Source organism: Leptonychotes weddellii, chromosome 8, assembly GCF_054177405.1.
Source record: "Leptonychotes weddellii isolate Sample4059 chromosome 8, ASM5417740v2, whole genome shotgun sequence".
In the NCBI taxonomy this organism is placed as follows: Eukaryota; Metazoa; Chordata; class Mammalia; order Carnivora; family Phocidae; genus Leptonychotes; species Leptonychotes weddellii.
Window position 1 is genome coordinate 92,414,384 of NC_138376.1, and position 23,353 is coordinate 92,437,736.

The 23,353-nt window shown below is 35.7% G+C and overlaps 1 protein-coding gene across 4 annotated transcripts in view; it reads right to left on the reverse strand.

The window, feature by feature from the left end:
- Positions 1-23,353, reverse strand: part of TBC1D32 (TBC1 domain family member 32) — a 165,866-nt gene that overhangs the window by 77,069 nt on the left and 65,444 nt on the right. The window lies entirely within an intron of this gene.

Here is a 23,353-nt window from a genome sequence, read left to right on the forward strand (position 1 = left end):
AGAGAACAAACTGAGGGTTGATGAGGGAAGGTGGGCAGAGGATGGACCAAATTGATGATGGGTATTAAGGAGCACACTGGTTATGTTGAGTTATATGGGTGTTATATTTAAGTGACGAATCACTAAATTCTACTCCTGGAACCAATAATATACTATATGTTAACAAACTAGGTTTTAAATAAAAATCTGATTAAAAAAGAGTCAAAACTCATCTGGCAAAATAACCAAATGCATATATAACTAAGGGAAAATCTGTCATCAATTTAGAGAAATGGTCCATACTTAGTTTATAAAAATAAAAAGTTTTTGTTAGGTAAAATGCAATGAATCCAAAAGACTCAGAGTTCTACTTTGAAGATTATAGTGTTAATTTGGCATTTCCCCTTTCTCATCCTAGAAATAACTTCAAGGATTGACAGGAGAAGAAAATAGTATAACATAAAAATTTTTAGCCACAAAGTGAGTTGAAGGCAGTCAAGGGCAGCAAAAATAGAACAAATACTGCTATGGGAGGGATAGAAATTGAGAAAAAAATGCCATGGCTGCCCATTACAGGCAAAACATAGCAAAATAACTCCTCCCCTCCCCCCCGCCAAGAATAAATTCCTGAGTAAAAACAACAAATTTCTCAAAATTTAGGGATATGACATACATGGAAAACTTTATCCTCTGTTTCCAACAGTGGAAAAAGAATACATAAGACAGCAGCAGGAGTATCCCTGGTCCTACTATGTTTCTTAGTAGAAGGAGGAAGGTGGAACAAGGAGTCAGAAAAATCAATTATTAACTATTAGTTATAGAGATAATAATTAATAACAAAACCGACTACCTCCATAGTAAGATAGGTGGGGACAGCACAAAAAAGGGACACTCACACACCCAAAACTTAGGCCTATAGAAAAATTCCAGCTAACTGGAACTATGACCCTGCTTTTTCTTCAACATGAGCCTTCTACAAACAGCTAATAATGAAAAAATTCATATCTCTCCAAAAAGAAATACCATGAGATACATACAAAGGCGCTCCAAGAAAAAGGAGGATAGATATTGTTAGAAAAATAGGAAGGATCAACTAAATAATAAGGCTTTCAGTTATGAAGGTATAGGGAAACCTAGTGACCTTTCTGCTTTCTCTAGGCTACTAATTAGTCAACAGGAAATGAAACTGACCCCCAATGTTCTCTGGTTTATGTTGGAAAGAAGGGGTCTATAGGATATAAATGTACCATGAGATGGTCCAAGGTGAACTGGAGCAACTCTGAGAGCAAATACACGCCAGATCGAATTCTCCTCATTAGAGAATGAGTAAATAGAAACTTTAACAAATGATGTAGAACTTTTAAGATCTTACAAGTACTAGGAATAATGTAAAGCTTAGAAAATTTGGCCCAGCAATAAAGTAAAAGAATAGCAGACTGTGACCAAGTACAGTTCATTCCAGGAAGAAAAGAATAGTTTAATATTAAAACATCTCCTGATGTAATTCATAACATCAATATGTAATAGAAAAGAACCATATAATCATCTGACCAGATGCTTAAAAGCTACTCAAGATTCAACATCCACGCTCTATTCCCTGTCCTCCAAGAAATTTTAAGTAAATTAAAGAAAGGTTACTTCTTTAATTTGATTTAAAAAACAAATTTATCTCAGTGCAAGAGCTAAAAGCATAAATAGGAAATGCATTCCCATTAAGGTCATGAGGAAAGCATAATTGCCTATTATTATTTAACATTTTCTAGAAGTTTAAGCCAAATGCAAAGACAGATGAAAAAAAAAAACAATCTGAAAGGAAGTAAGGTTCATTATTAGAAGACAATAAAACTGTTTATTTGGAAACCACTCCTCCACGACATAAAATTCAATTTACTTAATTCTAAGAAATACTGGTTGAATATCTACTAAGTCCCAATCACTGTTGGAAGCGCCCAGGATACATCACTGAACACAAAGGCACAAAAATCCCAGTCGTTATGGAATGCAAAATACTAGAGGAAGGGAAGACAAAAGAAAGAGTTAAACAAAACACAGCATGGATACAACTAAAGCAGGAAAGTGAATAGAGTTTTAACAAGGGGGTGATAGGGATGGATAACTGTAATTTTAAATAAGGTGGTTAGGAAAGACCTTACGGAGAAGGTGACACACTTCAGTAAAGACCTGTAAGAAATGAGGAAGCAAGCCATGGGCCTATCAGAGTGAAAAGTGTTCCTGGCAGAACAAACAGTTTGAACAAAGGACCTAAGGTGAGAGCATTTCTGGCATGTTTGAAGAGTGAGGTGCCCAGTATAACTGAAGAGGAATAAACAAGGGAAAAGTATTAGGAGATGAGGTCAAAGTAATATTAGGGGTCCAGAACACACGGGACTCTCTAAGGCCATTGTAATAACTCCAGATTTTTCTCTGATGACATGAGAAACCACTGGAGTATGGTTTTATCCTGAAAAGAAAAACCTTGTGAGTACAGAATTGACATGATCTGATTTGTTTTTAAATGGGATCACTCTGGCTGCTGTTTATAAAATAGGCTGAAATTAGGCAGGGACCGAAAGAGATATACCAATTTTAAAAAAGCTATAGCAATAAGCTTATAGCAATAAGATCAGATAGTGGCTTAAAAAGGGTTTTGTTAGTAAAGAATCTATTAATCAGAAGAATAGCTCTGTGGTGAACAGACTCTTGGTGGTCCCTACCCTCCTGGTACTCATGATTCCCTTAAGTGTAGGCAGGGGACCTTTGACTTGCCTCTAATCAGAGAATGTTAAAGGTGAGAGAACAGATACGATTATATGATTATATTACATAAGAGTTTGTGTCCTTCTTTCTGGAATCTCTCTCCTTTGATGGCTTTGAAGAAGTAAGCTGCCATGTTGGGGAAAAACACGTAGCAAGGAATTGCAATTGGTCTCTAGGAGTTGAGGGCAGCCTTCAACAGACAACCTGCAGAGGCCTCTAGCATCTAGGCAGCAAGAAAACAAGACCCTTGGTCCTAAGACCATGAGGAACTAAATTCCACCAACAATCTGTGTCAGTTTGAAAACAGAACCTTCCCTAATTGAGCTTCACATGAGACGACAGCCCCAGTTGACACCTTGATTGTAGCCTTACGAGACTATAGACAGAGGACCCAGCTAAAGGTGTACCTCAACAGAAACTGGGATAATAAATGTGTGTTGTTTCTGGGGCACCTGGGTGCTCTCAGTCGTTAAGTGTCTGCCCTGATCCCAGGGTCCTGGGATAGAGCTCCATGTCGGGCTTTCTGCTCTCAGAAGCCTGCTTCTGCCTCTCCCACTCCCCCTGCTTGTGCTCCCTCTCTCCCTGTCTCTCTTCTCTGTCAAAATAAATAAAATCTTAAAAAAATAAAAATAAAAATAAATAAATAAATAAATGTGTGTGTTTCAAGCCACAAAGTTTCTGGTAATACATTATAGACAAATAGAAAAAAACTCCAAGACTTATATCTTAGCAACTAAAAGTATGGTGTGCCATTTGGTTGATATGGAGAAAGTAACTAGAAACAGGAGGAAAAAAATTATGTGTGTGTGTGTGTGTGCATGAGATATATGAATATGAGAATTATGAGTGTAACCAGTAACAAAATACAAAAAATAATCTACATATAACATACTAGTAGTAACATACCAGTAAGAACCAATTAAAACATTACCATGGAAAAAGAAATTGTGTTAACAATAGCAAAAATAATAACATAGAAGATACTAATAAGAAATGCATAGGTCCTATATGTAGAGAGCTAAAATATATCACTAAATAATGTAAAAAATTTCACTAGACATAGCACCTATCTGGATTAGAATATTAAATATTATAAAGATGTGTATTCGATTCAGTTATGAAGTTAGTTTAAATGTACATTATGCAATAATTTAAAATTTAAGCTTTTTATATAAGAGTTCAACAAAATACCTCCACTAATAATCTAAAAGAAACATTTTTAAAAGAGAATGATGAAATGAATGAATAATTTGTATATACATTAAATCTCATAGACTATCAGATGTTTACTATGTTCTACATTTGGGAGAGGCACAACATATTTAGTCTCACAACTCTGTGAGGAATTTTGTCACTCTCTCCATTTCCAGATGAGGAAATAGAAGCATAAAGAGGTTAAAAATTTTATCTAAGATTATTCTGGCAATGTGATTCAAGAGTCCATGTTCTTAACCACAACTGATACTGCCACATACTGTAGGACATACAGAGGAATATAATATTAGTCTACAAATATTAAATTCACAAAAGATACAGAAGACCTCTTTGGAAAAAAACATTTTAATGAGAGTAACTAAAGAACACTTAAACTAAACAGAGATATATACCATGTTAACAGATTGGAAAACTCAGTATTAAAATGTGACAGTTAACTCAATATTGATCTATAGATTCATTCCAATGATAATTAAAATCCCAGTGGGCTGGTTTATGTGACAAACTGAATGTAAAACTTATATGGAGGGGTGCCTGGGTGGCTCAGTCAGTTAAGTGTCCAACTCTTGGTTTCAGTTCAGGTCATGATCTCAGGGTTATAAGATCGAGCCCTGCACTGGGCTCTGTGCTCAGGGCAGAGTCTGCTTAAGATTCTTTCCCTCCATCCCTGCCCCTCCCCCCACTCGCTCTTACGCTCTCTCTCTCTCTCTAAAATAAATAAATAGAATCTTAAAAAAAATTATATGGAAAGAAAAAAAGTAAAAATAGCCAAGATATTTTTTGAAAAAGAATAAATGGAAAGAATTCCTCTATCAGTTATTGTAATTTATTACAAAGCTATACTAATTAAAACAATGTGATATTTGTACAAGAATGAAAAAAATCCAATTGCCCACAATAGGAAATTCAGAAACAGATACCTGTTTTGCAACACAATGAAAAATTATGCATGTATGTATACAAATAAATATGTAGCTGACATTTCACATGTAATAGAGTTGTTTATAATAGCCCATAGTGAAAAGCAAAAGTGTCCACCACCAGGATAATATATAAACAAAACACAATATATTCATACAATGGATTATGCAGCAATGAAAATAAATTAACTGAAATACATGCAACATTAATCTTAGAAACAATGTTACACAGAAAAGGTCAGACATAATAGAATATACAATCTATGCTACCATTAATATACAGCTCCAAAAGCAGCAAAATTAAAATATATTGTTTAGGAATACTTGCCTATGTAGAAAAAATATAAAGTAAACCAAAGAAGTAAATTTAGCCATGAAAGTCAGAATAGTGGTTACCATTAGGGGGAATGAAAGGACTCATGATCAAACAAAATGCATAGTGCTAGTAAGTTCTCTTAAACATGTTTACTCAATGGGGATTACGTGGACATTTATTTTACAACAATTTGTTAAGTTATAGGTTTATATTTTATGTAATATTTATATTTTTAAAATTTCTGAAAAAACTTAAGTATTATGCTGGGTGAGTAATGGAAAAAGTCATTACATCCATAAGAAGTATAAACATGAATGTAACAAACAAATACAGAACACTAATAAAAAATGCATATTCTAATAATTATGCAAAAAAATTCTTGTAAGACTCAATAACAACTAATACCATTCACTACTCAATTATGTAATCATCTAATGAACATATCTTAATGGCTCATTAATTATAAGCTAGCAGTCAGACTAAACATGGAAGGAAAAGCCTGAGTAAGACAATTTTTTTAGCCTAATGATAATATTAAAGCTAAGTTTACAAAGTGAATAGTGTACATATTATTTTATACCCACTAACCTAGAAAAATGATCAGAAAATCTCAAAATGTAAATATGAGTAGGTGTATAAGCAACAAACTGTTAAGTTTAATTTTTGTTGGTCCCAATCCCAATTTCCAGAAGTTATGAAAAAAATCTCTTCATTTCACATATAAAACAAGATGGTTATATCCAGAAGCATTCCAAAGAAAGTCAGCAATTAGCCAAGGTAAATCCAAATTCACAGGTAAACTGGATAAAAGCTTTAGTGGTGTATTTCCAGTTTTTTTTATGAACAGAGAAAAAGTATTAAAAATAATTTAAAGTAATAAGTTTATGTAAAAATATCAACAGTAAGTGCCATGGGCAAATTTCACAACAGTATGTGTATTTATATACATGTCTGTCTCTCTCAGGATATGGTTAGAAGAAACAAACCTTCTTAAGTTAGGTATCATTAGGTTACTTTTATTGAAATAAGTTTCTGTACATCAAAAGACAGACAATAGTCAAAGACCTGAGATGTTCTTTATTCCCAATTTCATGTAATTCTAAGCAATATTATCCATGCTACTATAGTCTTATGGCTCCCATAAGCCCAAACAGTCTAGCACCCCAGGGGCTATGAGGTTGCTGTCTGAAGGCAGTGAAGATATAAAAGAGTTTATCCATAGTCAAGCTTTTGGAGGCATGACAAATGACTAAGGTGGGGAGAGATTGAGTGACGCCCCTTTAGTAATTCTGTGAAAGCATCTGGATACCTGTGGTGATATTTAGCCAACTCTATTACCTCATTTGAGCCAAGTTTATTGATGACATCTAATAACCTGACATCCAATAATCCAGGTTTCTCACCTCATCTCAGCCACTGAAGGCTAAATCCCTATCTCTATTAGACATTTAATGCTGCACATAAACATTATCTCTAGACAAATAATCCACAGAAATCTTATTGCCACAGGGAAGAGAAGATCTAATAAGTGAATTAAATTTTCTGTGAAGAAAAACAGACATCCCTAAAATACATTACTCAAATAAAATAGCCAAAATTTACAAACTCCATTTGGAAAAAAAAAATCAATATAAAATATTCATGGAGAGTCTAGGGATTTTTCCAGTCTTCTCATAACTGTGGAAAACCAACCATGTTTTTATTGTTGATATCAAAATACTCTGAAATACTAAGTACTGACTATGAACCTCAGTGAAGAAACTTTCTGTATACATCAGAAATTGAAAGCACTGTTCAATTTGCCCAATGTCTTGTGTTTCCCTAAGCCTTAGTGTGTGTTCATTATATGTAACAAAAGACGTCAAGATAAAGTTTCTTTACAAGAATGAATTAACAAAACTTCTACAAATGATAAGATAATGCCGATTTGTCCAATGTGAACACCAGAAGCAGTCTGCTTTCACTGACATGGACAGTAGTAATGTAACTGTATCATTTTATCAAAATTTAGTCCAAGACTGCCTTGATTGTCCTACCATCCCTCAGGTCATCATGAAAAATTACTGATATAATGTTAACTGGACTTCCCTCAGTGGGAAGGAAGTAGCTGCTACTCTAGATGTTTTATTAAAACACAGGTGTGCCAGACAGTAAAGATCCATACAAATTGAGAGGTTTGTAAAACAGATGAACATATGGGTGGGGGGAAAAAAAAGAGAGAGAGAGAGAGGAAAACAAACCATAGAGACTCTTTTTTCTTTCTTTTAGGATTTCATTTATTTATTTATTTATTTATTTATTTATTTATTTATTTATTTATTTATGGGGGGGCATGCGTGAGTGGGGAAAGGTGCAGAGGGGTAGGGGGAAAGAGGGAATCTCGAGCAGACTCCACATTGAGCGCAGGCTCGGGGCCCCACCCCGGATTTGACCTGGGTCCTGACCCCGCCACCCTGAGATCATGACCTGACCTGAAACTAGGAGTCGGATGCTTAATGGACTAAGCCATCTAGGTGCCCCAACCATAAGAGACTCTTAAAGAGAACAAACTGAGAGTTGATGGAGGAAGGTGGGTGGGGGATGGGCTGGATGGGTGATGGGTGTTAAGGAGGGCACTTTATATGATGAGCACTGGGTGTTGCATGTAAGTGATGAATCAATGAATTATACTCCTGAAACCAATATTGCACTGTATGTTAACTAAATAGAATTTAAATAAAAATTAGAAAAATAAATAAAAAGCTATTAAAAATACAAAACAAATTGAGAGGTTTGCCATCTCCATGAAGTTTAAGTTCTAGTGGCCTAGATCACACATAATGGGCATAGTGTATTACTAAATCTTATACTATTTACCACCAAGAAAGTAACATAATGCATGATTTTAGCCTCTTTGAATTTGGGAAGCAATATCTACCATATTTGAGTGTGCTGCTCTGAACTACTTATCAAGTAACCCTTACCTATCAACTTTATGTGACCCAAAGGCTAAAATAAGATCTAAAACTCAGGCAGGCTCCAAGTCAGGAAAATCTATCACTTGAGCCTTTAGTCCAACAGATTCAATGTTGGTCAAAGTCTTAATGGCTGATAAGATACTACATGAAGCTCTGGCAATGAGCAATACAAGATTTACACAAGGTCTCCTATGATTTCAGGGTAAATCCATGTTCTCTTTGTTAAATAAATATTCTTGTCTGATGAACGTAATCTCCAGCTCCAGCCATCAGGGCTACTTGGTTCATAAGCCCATGTGAGTAAGCCACTAGGGTAGCTATGGAAAGAGGCTGACCCAACAACAAAAGAGATTACTTTACCTCCTTTATAGAAGGAGAGATCCCCTTCAAGGACACTGACATGAGTCAAAAATATCTTAGTCTGGGTATATTCTCAGAGGACCATCTATATACCTCTTCTACCAATCTTCTTAAACCAGTCTTCCAATCTTTTTTTACTCTGAGCCCCTGACCATCCAGGACAGCATTTAGGCATGTTCTGTAAGTTTATAAATCAATATCTGAAGTCCTATCTCCTAGACAAAATAAGTAAGTAGACATGCTACTTCAAAATTTTCCCTCTGAAAAGCTATTAAGCTATAGTAGCCCAATTCTAGCAGGTAGTAACATATCATGCAGAAACAGATTTAGTTTTTTCTTCTTCCCTGGTCACCCAGTTAGAGAAACTTCCCAGGAGCCATAGGTAGTCTTGTGAATGTGTGCACCACATGTTCACACAATTTACTTATATTCTCAGGGCCAGTTTAATATTCTTATAAATACTACTTGCACTTGGTGATGGAGTTATATGCATATAAAACTTTGTTTTGGAAAATAACATAATGTCCAATACCTAAAAAAATACCATATATTGCCTGATGATTCAGAGTATCTTGTAAGATAGCACTTCAATATTGCAAGGTATTGTGTCCCACATGATGCCATACTGAGTTTTCAACATGCCATTCCACCACTATCTAAGATTAGCTATTTCAGGGGTGCCTGGGTGGCTCAGTCGTTAAGCGTCTGCCTTCGGCTCAGGTCATGATCCTGGGGTCCTGGATCGAGCCCTGCATCGGGCTCCCTGCTCCGTGGGAAGCCTGCTTCTCCCTCCCCCACTCCCCCTGCTTGTGATCCCTCTCTCACTGTGTCTCTCTCTGTCAAATAAATAAATAAAATCTTTAAAAATTAAAAAAAAATAAGATTAGCTACTTCAGGGAGGGAAGGTTACATTATAAAACTAGTAAATATTGTGGATGTTAGCTCAATGCTTTTTTTGTTGTTAAATTAGTTCCTTGGTCAGAAGTAGTGTTTATGGATACCATGACCTTCAGTAAGTACAGAGTTGGTGAGATCATCTTTGGTAGAGAACCATGGGGGCCATGGATGTCAAATTTCATATGAGGTGTAAGAAGACATTTAATGTAATTAGTCTGCCACTAGATAGATAGCTGGTTGGTCTCTCCAGATTATGTGCTATATTTTGAGTCCTCTTTTGCAATTTGGGCACTCAGTGGTACCTAGCTAGATCATCTGTGATGAGAGAATTCATGTCATTCAAATCATGGATAATTCCCTATGTAAGTTTAGCTATTGTGCTAAATTAAGTCATGGCATCTATAAAACAACACTTTTGAACAAGAAACTAACAACAAAAGAAGCATTGAGCAAACATCCACAATATCCACCAGTTTTATAATGTACCCTTCCCTCCCTGAAGTAGTCAATCTTAGATAGTGGTATAATGGCATGTTGAAAACTCAGTATGGCCTCATGTAGGACATAATACCTTGCAATACTGAAGTGCTGTCCTACAAGATACTCTGAACTACCACCAACCAATATATGGTGCTGTTTCAGAACTGTAATATGGGTCTAGGAGATAAAGGGTAGAAGTAGAGATGATCATTTTCTATGGTTTTCTCACCCTTCAACTCTGTAGGATGCAGCATGGGGGTGGAAGACCGTAGTTTTGAGATATTATTCTAAAAAAGAATACTTCTATACTTCTACCACAACATTCCTCTAACCTTTTGAGGCTCCTCAAAACCCTGGAACAATAAGCAAAATAAAGTAACTCTGTAGGCTAGAGGGATTGACCATGATCATAAAAACAAACTAACAAACAAAAAAACCCTACTATTGTGCAATAGAGACACAGGAAAGTCAAGTGTAGTGTCCAGGGAATACTCTGTAGTACCTCCTAATATTGCCATATCTAGCAATAAAAGTAAAGGAAGACTAATGCAGCTTAATACAGATAAGACCACTAAGGACTCAAGAACCACAACAAGGAAGCTCTGGGTTGCCCTACTAGATTAAAAAACCCTAACCAGCTCAGGCTGCTTGGGTATCAAGGGAAAACAGAATGAAGTAATTGGGTAAAGAAGGTATAAATACCAACTAGAGTCTCATATCCACTTGTAGAAATGAGGACTACAGTAGCTAACCATATTTTCAACCTTGCTCTGGTTTAAGCAAAACTTAGGTATTAACCAACTCCTTTTCTTGATTTCTTTTACCACCTATTTTACATAGGATGTTGATTTGTAATTTAGTCTATAGGCTAAAGGATATGAGTAAGTGACTGTAAATGAACTAACAAAGAATGAAAATCACCTAGAGATTTATGCTAACATTGAAGAGACTCTAGATCTCCCTGTCAGGGAAGAGAGTAAGGGCACTTTTGTTTGTGAGAGGGAAATTATTTTGTGCTAGTGAAAGAACGTTTATTGCTATCACTGTTGTTTGGAGCTTTAATGCTCTGAGGTTTAAATGACTCAAAATATTTAAAGTGCTTAGCCTCATACCTGGCACACAGTAAGCAATGCTGTAAATATCTGATATTGTTATATTTTATAGGAACATCTTGAGATATATTACTGCTAGATATACAGGGAAAAGCAAGCAAATGGAAAAAAAGATGTCTTATTAATACTAAGAAAAATAAATTTGGGGAGGAAAGGAATAATAAAGTAAAGGAGAGATAATAGGAATAGGAAAGGAATAATAGAATAATAGCTCTTGAATTGGCAGAGAGTAACAGTTAACCCTTTCAGCACAATACCCTTTTCTCTCAGCTGCACTAACTGCCTCTGACTCATGATTTCCAGAAGGTAAACCTCCAATGTTCTACCAAAAGAGGGAAAGAATGGGGTAGAAGTAGAAAGAATGTGAGGCATACCTGAATCTTTTAATTTCAACCCTATTATTGAAAGTCTTAGACTTTCTGGGGCGCCTGGGTGGCTTAGTCGTTAAGCGTCTGCCTTCGGCTCAGGTCATGGTCCCGGGGTCCAGGGATTGAGCCCCGCATCGGGCTCCCTGCTCCGCGGGAAGCCTGCTTCTCCCTCTCCCGCTCCCCCTGCTTGTGTTCCCTCTCTGGCTGTCTTTCTCTCTGTCAAATAAATAAAATCTTTAAAAAAAAAAAAGAAAGTCTTAGACTTTCACCTAGTCCTCTACTTCCATCTATATCCACGTCAGTGCCTCTGGTTCCTAGTACTTCTAAAATGTTGTGACACAAAAAGTTGCTTCTGCGCCTCCTTTTGTTACCTTGGGTTTTAGCTTTCCCGGCCTATTCAATCATTTACAACTATCAATTTGTTTTGTAACTCCTCTAGTTATATTATGGAAGGTTCCATCCCTTACCACTCTTGAAAAACTTCCACACCATCCTTTCTTAGTAAGAAAATGTCTCCATCAAAACAAGGAGTAAGTAAACCAAGAAACAGGCAATTGGATCCTAGGTAAAAGAGGATCTAGCTCAGAAGAGAAATAAAAAGCAGTTCCCTGAATGATGAAGGGAAATCCCAGAGGGCTGACACATAGGGCCAAAAGATCCTCCAGTACAAAATGAAACAAAGGGATGTGATACAAGGAAAAAAGCTACTATGTTACCTGATGTCCTTTAGCTTATTGTATGTTTCCACAAACATGAATAGGACATGGTCTCTGCCCTCAAGAATGTAAAAACCTTGAGACTATAAAAACATAATTGGAAAGAATGACTGTAGGGCACCTGGGTGGCTCAGTTGGTTAAGCGACTGCCTTCGGCTCAGGTCATGATCCTGGAGTCCTGGGATCGAGTCCTGCTCAGCAGAGAGTCTGCTTCTCCCTCTGACTTTCCCCCTTCTCATGCTCTCTCTATCTCATTTTCTCTCTCAAATAAAAAAATAAAATCTTTAAAAAAAAAAAAGAATGACTGTAAGGCATCTTGACATTTATGTTGTAAAGCACTACAATCTCCAATGTTCTACTACAATCTATGTAGTGTAGGTATTACATTCTCTGGAACCAGACTATCTGGGTTCAGTACCAGTTTCATTAATTACTAGCTGTGTCACCACAAGCAAATGGCTTAACTTTTCTATGGTCATTTGTAAAAATGGGAGATAAGAGTACCTATTTTAAAGGGCTGTTCTGAAATTAAGTGTTTAAATGTAAAACCAGTATCAGTACCTAGGACATAGTGAGGACTAGGCTATGCCGTAACAGAGGCAGCAGTGTATTTTTTAATGATAGTCGAGGCAAACATTAGTAGATACATAAAAAATGAAGCAAGTGTAAAATCATTTAATTATTAACTTCAGGGAAAAAAAGTACTAGGAAAAATGAAATATAGGCATAGTACACTACTTGGCCCATAAAGAAATAATATTTATACAGACATAAAAATATAAGCTTTTTTTTTATGTTATGTTAATCACCATACATCATTAGTTTTTGATGTAATGTTCCATGATTCATTGTTTGCGTATAACACCCAGTGCTCCATGCAGAACGTGCCCTCCTTAATACCCATCACCAGGCTAACCCATCACCCCACACCCCTCCCCTCTAGAGCCCTCAGTTTGTTTTTCGGAGTCCATAGTCTCTCATGGTTCGTCTCTCCCTCCGATTCCCCCCCCCTTCATTCTTCCCCTCCTGCTATCTTCTTCTTCTTTTTTTAACATATAATGTATTATTTGTTTCCGAGGTACAATATAAGCTTTTAATAGTGACTTAATCAGATTTGTGATAAAACTATAAAGCAGGGAAGGAGGGAAAGCAGAGGACATCTAAATCCTAAACTTCTAAATCTCTAATGACAAGATAAAATCTAAAGTTTAAAAATCAAAACATAGTATAAACATGTTACTCAAAAATCTGGAGATGAATGCCAGAAAAAAACAATTCAAGGAGTCGAAAGTGACAGCCTCTGAGGACTGGGACTTGGGAGTAGAGAAGGATGGGGAGAGGACTACTCTTCATTCTCAAATGCTTTTCCCATACTATTTGGCTTTTTAAACTATATACCTTTATTACTTTAAAATATTTTATTTAAAGATTCTATTTATCCACTAGAGAGAGAGAGTATGAGCGGTGTGGAGGAGCAGGGAGCCTAATGCGGGACTTGATCCCAAGACCCCAGGATCATGACCTGAGCTGAAGGCAGACGCTTAACCGACTGAGTCACCCAGGCACTCTATACCTTTATTACTTTAATAAAAGTAAATAACATAGAGTGTTTGGTAGATGTGACATAGACCATGAACTAGTATCTTTTCTAGCTGCTCTGCCAAAAAAGATAAATATAGATTCTGTGCTGGAAGTGGAAAGTAAATTTAAGCCACACAGAATCTGGACCCTTACTCAGTCCTTTACTTTTGCTCAAGTAGATAAAACAAAAACAAATATATTTGTTTTCGAAGCTCTAAACTGTCTTTTTTAAAACGTTCTTTTTACCTTATTAAATTTTATCTCTAATGTAATGAAACTCAATATGATTTAATTTTTCATCATACAGAAAAATCTTTTGGGTAAAGAAGTTATAAAAAAAAAAAAAAATCTAAATGCCAATTTGGCATCCCAAATGAGCTTATCTTGCTTATATAAGAAACCTGAAACAAAATTCCTCCTGGGCAAAGGATTGAGGCTTAATAATAGGAAACTTGCATTACTGACCTACAAAAATGGAACTATTCGGAGGAAAAAAAGATCAAAGTATACTCAGAACTTCAAGGCAAAGACTGTTAACCAGGGTCACCAGACTCCTAAGACATGCAAGATTTTGTGCTAAACATTAAGAATCAATTGGTCACCATTCTTAATAGATAACAATGTATTGTGAGGGGCCTGGGTGGCTCAGTCACTTAAGCATCTGACTCTTGATTTCATCTCAGGTCATCATCTCAGGGTTGTGAGACTAATCCTTTCACTTTTTTTAAAAATTTTTATTAAATAATTAATTAATTATGTTATGTTAATCACCATACATTACATCATTAGTTTTTGATGTAGTGATCCATGATTCATTGTTTGTGTATAACACCCAGTGCTCCATTCAGTACGTGCCCTCTTTAATACTTTCACTTGTTTTAGAATGTATCTTGAAATTACAGACTCCCCCAGGAGTCTGCTAATAACCCAAATCAAATCTCACCACACAAATAATTCTCTGTTCTTAATTACTAACATACTTTGTATGTCACTTTCAAATATTACATCATTAATATGTAGGTAATATCCAGGTACCCTGGATGGTTCTGTGAAGTTCAGTCTTAGCTAGGGTACCTAGAATGGTTCTGTGAAGTTCAGTCTTAGCTACCATCTCCACTTGAAGAAATTTGAACCATGTTTTTTGTTTACCTCATGCCTGAAGTCACAAGCCCTTTCTCTTTATCCTGCCCCTTTTTTCTAGAATTTCTTCCTTAAATACATTGAATCAACACATTTCATTTCTACTAACATTCTGAATATTTCCATGTATGCATTATGATAAATTCTGTAAGTTATTCATTAACTCTGTAATCAAATGTATTGGTTAAAATATACACAAACAATACAAAATCCAACACAAAAGATTTCTTTCTGATCACCTCATACAAACTAGCTAGCAGAGATGCAATGCCCAATTCCCTGTCGTGATCAAATCCAAGAATGGGACATGGATTACACACACAATAACTGTACCTCCAACTCTGGAGATTAAAGTTTCTGATGCACATACAACCATATCTGGAGAGGAGAAGAGGGGAGTAGAGTCAGTTTGCCAATGAACCTATGTGAGCAGAGGCTGTACAGAGCCTACTCACTTGCTCTAGATACCAAATTCATATCTATTTCAGAAAGTGCTCTGGGATCTCCCGAAGCTAGAGGTTAGTTTGGACTCCTGTAAATACAGAGTATAATTTCTGGATATACTGAGTTTGCTGACCTTGCATGTTATGCACAGCCTAATGTTCAATATATCTGGACATATGATCAAGGGAAAGCTTAAGGATTGATACATAGATACAGGAGTATAGTCAGTAAAGAGGGATAACTGAAGCCACTGCAGAGGAAAAGAGGTAAATGTACTGAAGACATACACTAGAAGAGAATTCTATTGAAAGGGTAAATAGAGGAAGAGGAAAAAGAATCAGCAAAAACAAAGGAGAAAAGAGAATCCAGAAATAAAAAGAACAAAGTCACAGAATCTCCAAGAAAGACCATAGATAGGGGCACCTCAGTGGCTCAGTCCATTAAGTGTCTGACTCGATTCAGGCTTGTGATTTTGGCTTGCTTCAGGATCTCAGGATTGTGGGATCAAGCCCCGTTGTCAGGCTTTGCACTCAGCATTTAGTCTGCTGGAGATTATCTCTCTCTCCCTCTCCCTCCCCCTCTGCACCTCCCTGCCCACGGGCACTCTCTCTCTCTAAAATAAATAAATAAAATCTTAAAAAGACAGTAGACAGCAGTGCAGCACTTAATAGGAACTCAATAAATACTTTCTGAATGAACAAGTTAATGAAAGGAAAAGGTGTCAATAGTGGGTGGAATATAAAATGGTACAGAGAGGTAAAGTAAAAGGAGTCATGAAAAGAGGGAAGATAGAAATATATTTGAAATGTGCCTAACTTTTTAACATAGCAAGTCCATTTCTAATGATTTGTTGTAAAGATAATTATGGGCATAGAGATATTTATAAAAATGTACAATAATTTTTAAAAAATAACCTACACATCTAAACACAGAAAACTGGGACTCATCCATATACTAGAATATTATTCAATCCTTTAAAATTATGGTATACATTAACATTTATAGGTATGACAGGATGATTTAAAATTAAATTAAAAAGGCAGTGTTAAAACAATAAAACCATTTAAAATATATATATATCCAGCTAAAACATGAAAAATTTTGGCATGAAGAGGTTAATGGTAAATATCTCTAAGAAGAAGACTAACCACTATTGTTTTGTTTTCATTATTTTCTAATTATTCTATAAAAATGGGAATTCTTTGATTAAATAAGAATTTTGAATACATTACTGATGTCAATTAGTAATAGATCATCTGTTTTCTTCAAATTAAATTAAATATTGTATATGTATTTATGTGCTCAAGTACATGTGTATACAAAATCCAAAATGTGGATGGTTTTGTAGTCAGATTATATCTAATTTCTGATATTGAAAAAGACTGCAAGAGATAATTTTAAAATTGCTTATTACTAATGTTAATCAAATTTAAGTCTAGTTAGCATCTGGGTCACTGGGAATAAACAATTTCATGATTTGTTCTGATGGAATATTAACACTTATCTATGTTTGCTAAAATAACTACACTGGTTTTAAACTGAAAATTACTTTTTACTTTTCATCTTAAAGTCATCTTATAGGTCAGACTTTTTACAAAGAAAGTAGTCATAGATAAAACTGTTATACTGTGGGGCACCTAGGTGGCTCAGTCAGTTAAGCATCTGCCTTCGGCTCAGGTCATGATCCCAGGGTCCTGGGATCAAGCCCTGCATCAGGCTCCCTGATGAAGCGGGGAGCCTACTTCTCCCTCTCACTCTGCCCCTCTCCCGCTACTCCTGTTCTCCCTTGCTCTGCTTTCTCTCTCTCAAATAAATCAATAATCTAAAAAAAAAAAACCAAAACCTGTTATACTGTGTATATAATTTACTGTTATGGGTGTTCTGTGGGTGTTTAAAGGGTGTTCTATAAATAAAGATTTCAGAGTATTTTTTGTTTTTTAAGAAAACTAACAACAGGCCACATGAGAGTTTCAAATAAAGAAGGAGTAAGTTTTAGGAGAACTATACTAACATTTCTTTAACTGTATTAAATTTAATGTGTATATTTAATGAAAAATTACTATATAAGATTTAAGTTGCTAAAAATGTGCAATTCTAGACTCTGTAATTAAAACTTAATTTGTAGTTTCATATAAAGAAAACTATTAATACTGAATGACATAATTCTTTCTCCATGAGATAGTTTTTATATTGAAATAATTTAGGCATGAGCATAACATTCCTCTAACTTAAAGATGGTTAATAATATCTTACTACTAAGCCATGATGAGCAGGATCAAAAGTTTCCAGGAGATGTGACATTAAAAGCAAAGGCAACAAAAGCAAAAATAAACAAGTGGGAGTACATCAAACTCAAAAACTTGCAAAGGAAATCATCAACAAAATGAAAAAACAACCTACTGAATGAGAGAAAATATTTGCAAATTTTATCTCATAAGGGGTTAATAATATTCAAAATATTTAAAGAACTTACACAACTCAACACCAAAAAAATTTTAGAAATCCAATTCAAAAATGGGCAGGGGATCTGAATAGACATTTTTCCAAAGACAACATGCAGATGGCCAATAGCTACATGAATAGATGCTATCAGGGAAATGCAAATCAGAACCACAGTAATATCACCTCACACCTATCAGAATGGCAGTGCTGTTGGTGGGAATGTAAATTGGTGCAGTCACTAGAGAAAACAGTATGGAGGTTCCTCGAAAAATTAAAAATAGAACTACATGATCCAGCAATTCCACTTCTGGGTATTCATCTGAAAACAAAAGCACAAAATTTGGAAAGATTTATGCACCCCATGTTCACTGCAGCATTATGTACAATAGCCAAGATATGCAAACAACCTAAATGTCCACCAATGGATGAATGGCTAAAGAAAATGTAGTATATATACTATGGAATACCATTTAGCCATTAAAAAAATGAGGTCTTGCCATTTGCAACAACATGGATGGACCTTGAGGACATTATACTAAGTGAAATAAGTCAGGCAGAGAAAGAAGTACTGTATGTTCTTACTAACATGTGGAATTCCAAAACAACCAAACTCATAAATACAGAGAATAGACTGGTAATTGCCAGAGGTGGGGAGTGGAGAGTGGGGGAAATGTGTGAAGAGAGTCAAAAACAAAATTCCAGTTAAAAAATAAATCAGTCATGGGGATGTAATGTATAGCATGGTGACCGTAGTTAATACTGCATTGCATATTTGCAAGTTGCTAAGAGAGTAAATCTTAGAAGTTCTCATCACAAGAAAAATAATTCTTAACTATGTGTATGGTGACAGATATTAACTAGACTTCTGTGGTGACCATTTCACAATATATACAAATATTGAATCATGTTGTAACCTGAAACTGATATATGTCAATTATATATCTTAACTAAGCCTCAACTTTGGAAAAAAAGAAATTATAGAGGATAAGAACCCCAAGGTGCCTTAACTGTTGTCTGTAAAAGGCAATGTTCAAGAAAATAATTTGCACCCAAACTTTTCAATAAATGTACAGCTTTCTTAAATTAAAAAAACCAACAGATTTAGCAAATAAATGTTAACCAGGGGCACCTGGGTGGCTCAGTTGGTTAAGCGACTGCCTTCGGCTCAGGTCATGATCCCAGGGTCCTGGGATCGAGTCCCACATCGGGCTCCTGGCTCAGCGGGGAGCCTGCTTCTCCCTCTGACCCTCTCCTCTCTCATGCTGTTTCTCTCTCGCTCGCTCTCTAATAAATAAATAAATAAAATCTTTAAAAAAAATAAATAAATAAATAAAAAATAAATGTTAACCAAATAATCAAAAAGTACCTAGCAATATGGTGAACATGAAAGTCAAAGAAAATGATATCCCCGGGCGCCTGGGTGGCTCAGTTGGTTGAGCTACTGCCTTCGGCTCAGGTCATGATCCCAGGGTCCTGGGATCGAGTCCCACATCGGGCTCCCGGCTCGGCGGGGAGCCTGCTTCTCCCTCTGACCCTCTCCTCTCTCATGCTGTTTCTCTCTCGCTCGCTCTCAAATAAATAAATAAATAAATAAATAAATAAATAAAAAGAAAATGATATCCCCTTAGGAAGTTTAAGTTTTAGTCAGGGTGAGAAATAAATATCAAATTTGTGGGAACGACTATAAAGGCAAAGGACATGCAGGGAAAAGACAAGATCAAAGTGTGCTGTTGTAAGTCACAGAGGAAGTAATTCATAAAGCCAGCTTTGCCTTGAAGGATGAGTCAAATTTTTATAAGATGACAAAAGTGAAAGCAATATTCAAGACAAAAAAAATAGGTATACAGGCAATAATAAACACTGCGCTTCAGAAGAAGTCTAACCTATTCAGCATTAGTTCAGGCTGAGGAAAGGTGGAAAATAATGTATATGGGAAAGGTGTAGGTATATTATGAAGCTGAAAGCCATATAAGGAAGTCTGGAACTGCCAGTTATTTAAAATGCAAAGGTGGGGAGCTTTATAAGGATGTGTTTTTTTCTGCATTAATTACCTCACTTTTTTATTACCTTAGTATCTGATTCCTCATTAGGTAGTAAGGTTAAAGAGAATGAGCACCACATCTTATTTACTCATCATTACATCCCCTACATCTAACACAGAGCATAACAAGCGCTCAATAAATATTGACAGAGTAAATGAAGTAGAGAAGAGTATAATTATTAATCTGCAGTCATATTAAAGAAGTGCTGCATATCTCATGTCACTACACTAAGAAACCTGGATTAGTTTAATCTCCCTCCTGGGTAGAGAAGAAAATAAGATCGAGGACTTAGGTAGGCAGGTTAGGAAATGGCAGAACATCCTTCTAACACAGGTGGACACAGGGAAGGTAGGAGGCCAATGAGAGCAATAACGTCCTCATCTCTCATAGTAGAGAGTCAATCAACCCTGTCTAAAAGTGAAATATAATGTTCAAACCACTTGAAGTGTTTTACATAATCTTTTTTTTCTTAAACTTAGAGGAATCTCTGGGGAAATACTAACACCTGGAGTGAAAAAACAGTTATTTGAAATTCAGCCATTTCTTCTGTCTCACTAGTTTTTCTTTTCTATAAAATTCAGTTGGAATTTAAAATTTAAATTAAAATGGTATATTTAAATATTATGATTCCATTTTTATAAAATAATCTCCATATATCTATTCTTCTGTATGTACATGCACAGAAAGATGTCCAGAATAATTTTCCTCAATGTTAATGTTACTTTCAGATAGGTGCAGGGCATTACGAGTATACTTACTTGATGAGCACTAAATACAGAACTGTTGAATCACTGTATCATACACCCGAAACTAATATATAACACGGTATGTTAACTACACTGGAATTAAAAATTTTTTTTTAAAGATTTGATTTATTTATTTGACAGAGAGAGACAGTGATAGAGGGAACACAAGCAGGGGGAGTGTGAGAGGGAGAAGCAGGCTTCCCGCTGAGCAGAGAGCCCGATGCGGGGCTCGATCCCAGGACCCTGGGATCATGACCTGAGCCGAAGGCAGACACTTAACAACTGAGCCACTCAGGTGCCCCTGGAATTAAAATTTTTAAAAATAATGTTACTTTCAGAGTTAGGAAGAATGTCCCTTATGTATTATAATTAGTCTCCTGTGTTGGTTAATTTCTTTATAATAAAGATAAATCACTGTTTGAAAAACAAAGAAAAAAGTTAAGATGACTTTCAAGACTGAGCAACTGAATAGTTGGTTGGGCCACTTAATGAGATGGAAATAGAAGATTGATTTTGTTTTGTTTGTTTTTATGGGAGAAGATCCAAAAGTTCAGTTTTAGACATGTTAAGTTTGTGATGTCCCAGAAAGGTACGAATTGAGATGTCAAGAGAGAGTTGTATATTTGAACCTGGTAACTCCGAATAATGATTTAGGTTAGGGATATAAATTGTGGGGCACCCACGGACATACAGGATAGTTAAAAGTAAAGGTGTAAGTGGATGAACTTGGGGTAGAACAAAGAGGAAAAAGTGCAACTGGGACAAAGTCCTTAGTATTCCAAATTCTAAAAATTGCTTAGAAAATGAAAAGAGAAAAAATAGCAGCTGTGGAAGTGTCACAGAAGCAAAGAGAACTTTCACACAGAAAGAAATGGTCCACTCCATCAAATGCTGATAGTTATAATAAGAAGAGAATTAAAAAGAGAAGAATCTATTACATTCATCAGCACAGAAGCTACAAGCGACTTGAACAGGATGTGCAATTCTGACAGAGTTAATAGAGTCAATGTTAAATCTAAGTGTGTTGAGAAGTAAAGAGAGGTGAGCAAGTAGGGAGAGTTTGTACAGATTACTTGCTATGGTGAGAGGAAGAGAAACAGGACAGTGACTTCAGAGACAGGAGGTCAAGAGAAATTTCTTTTTGAGTGTGTTTCATTGTAAGATGAAACATGTGAGGGCATGTCTGCACCCAGATACCAAAATTAGAAAAGGATAGGCTAGAAGTGGAAACAAAGAGGATAGGAGGGCTAATCAAAGGAGCAACCTTCTCATATATTAGTCATTTACAAGATTTCTAGGATCTGAACAAATAAAAATTCAGAAATTTACAGAGAATGTGATTCTATTAAAAAGTGAAAATCCATGGGGCGCCTGGGTGGCTCAGTCGGTTAAGCCTCTGCCTTCGGCTCAAGTCATGATCCCGGAGTCCTGGGATCGAGTCCCGGATTGAGCCCAGCATCAGGCTCCCTGCTTAGTGGGAAGCCTGCCTCTCCCTCTCCCACTCCCCCTGCTTGTGTTCCCTCTCTCGCTGTCTCTCTCCTTGTCAAATAAACAAAACCTTTAAAAAAAAAAAAAAAAGTGAAAATCCACATTTCACTAAGCCCTGAATTAGCCTCATCTAAGTGCTGTGGCAAACCTATAGAAACTGTATTAAATTTACCCTTATTCAGAGGGGGAAAAAGTGAATGGAACAAGCAGTGCTAAGTATAGAAGGCAAATACACTCATGAGATGATCTACTGAAGGGAACAGTATAATAAAGGTACAATTAGAAACAAAACCAATGTAGAAAGTAAAGAAAATGATGTAGGTAAGCATCCAAAACACAGAGAACCACAAGATTTATAGAATACAAAGCTACGATATAAATTATCACTATTGGGCCCCAAAGATCAACACTAGACTGAAATTATTAGAAGAAAGTAAAGTAAGTATCTAACCTCAAATGTATGACTTAAAAATATAACTGAATATTATGAACATAAACTTTGAAATACAATGAAATAAACATATTGTCAAAGAAAAACTTGTTAAAAAAGCACAAAAAATAAAATGCAAACTTTTCCTCAGAAAATGATTTGGTCTTTTTCTTTCTCTTATTGCTGATGCTGTAAACATAGCAAATTACTTGGCAGCATGTAGAAGACTACTGGGGTACTGAAAGAATGAAGATAAAATTTACTTCCTAGTCAAACACAAAAATCATATAAAGCAAGCAGATATAAACACTTGAAGTACTACTGCTACTACATTTATTATGAATATTTTTATAGTGCTTGCTACATGCCAGGCACTGTTAAGTCATTTTAACTTTTCTTATGCAATTCTCGGAATAGTTCTATGAGGAAAATAATATAATTTTCCTCTGTCTTACAGATGGTACCTGAGATCCCAACTCACACAGCTAGTAAGAGCAAGCAGTCTTGACTCGAGAGTCCATGTTGCTAATCTAACCACCATACCACCATACTACACAACTCTATTACATGTATCATTCATACATATTACATGTATGCATTCCATTTGAAAAAAGCACATGCTATGCAAATTATTTTATTCCCTGGGGCATTTTACTTCTTGGATGGCTTTTTACATGAATTAAAATCCTATTATTATTTTTTTAACAAGAATACTAGGGAAAAATACTACTATTCTTTATATAAAGAAAAAGACATTCACTCACTGTATCAGTAAAAAGAGGCTAGAATCTATATTCTATAACTACAAAACTCAGAAATATACTTGCTATGCAGAGGCAAGTTCTACTGAATAGATTTTTCCCAGTATTCTTCATCATTGCTTGCTGTATGAGGTACCTAATGCTATACATGAGAAGTTAAAATGTAATGTGAAAATACATTTTGAGATAAAGGACACACCAC